Consider the following 544-nt stretch of genomic DNA (forward strand, 5'->3'; position numbering starts at 1 on the left):
TATCTGGTCAACGGGCAAAAAGCAAGCACTTAAGGTCTTCAGCTCTAGGGAAGGGCATCTCAAGGAAGAGAAGCCCAGCCCCTGGGCTGAAGAAATTTATGGTGCTACATTAAATAAGCACCCGTTAACCATTTGTTCCAGGTTTGAGACCTAACACATATGTATCCTCCAAATCTGTTAAAAATCTTCCTAGTACCTGAGGGAGTATTTGTTAGGACTATCTTGGCTATGAATGACAGACACCAGCATCGATTGGTTTCAGAATACAAGACACCACAGAGAACCCATCTGCGGAGATGTTATGGCACCTAAAAAGGGGCCGGTAGCAAAGTCCTGCATTTCATCTCTCTTCTCCCAGTCCACCTGTTCGTTCTGCTAGCTCTCTGCTAATTTGTTCCCTACGTGTAGGAGATATTTATGGTTTAGCAAGTCCATTTTCCTTTTCAACTAAGTACATATTGGAATCACACGTCCTATTAATGTAAGCATGCAGCTCCATTCCGGCTTCTGTTTCAAAGGCTGGTTCATAAGCACCTAGCCCCCC

At 44.5% G+C, this 544-nt stretch overlaps 1 long non-coding RNA gene across 1 annotated transcript in view; it reads right to left on the minus strand.

Moving 5' to 3' along the window:
• Positions 1-2: 2 nt before the first annotated feature.
• The window catches only part of LOC106143892, a 4,490-nt gene continuing 3,948 nt past the window's right edge, over positions 3-544 (minus strand). The window contains exon 3 of the long non-coding RNA XR_001229031.1: positions 3-44. This is a non-coding gene — a long non-coding RNA (uncharacterized LOC106143892). The remainder of the gene's footprint in view (positions 45-544) is intronic.

The sequence above is a fragment of the Microtus ochrogaster genome, chromosome 10 (assembly GCF_000317375.1).
Source record: "Microtus ochrogaster isolate Prairie Vole_2 chromosome 10, MicOch1.0, whole genome shotgun sequence".
Lineage (NCBI taxonomy): Eukaryota > Metazoa > Chordata > Mammalia > Rodentia > Cricetidae > Microtus > Microtus ochrogaster.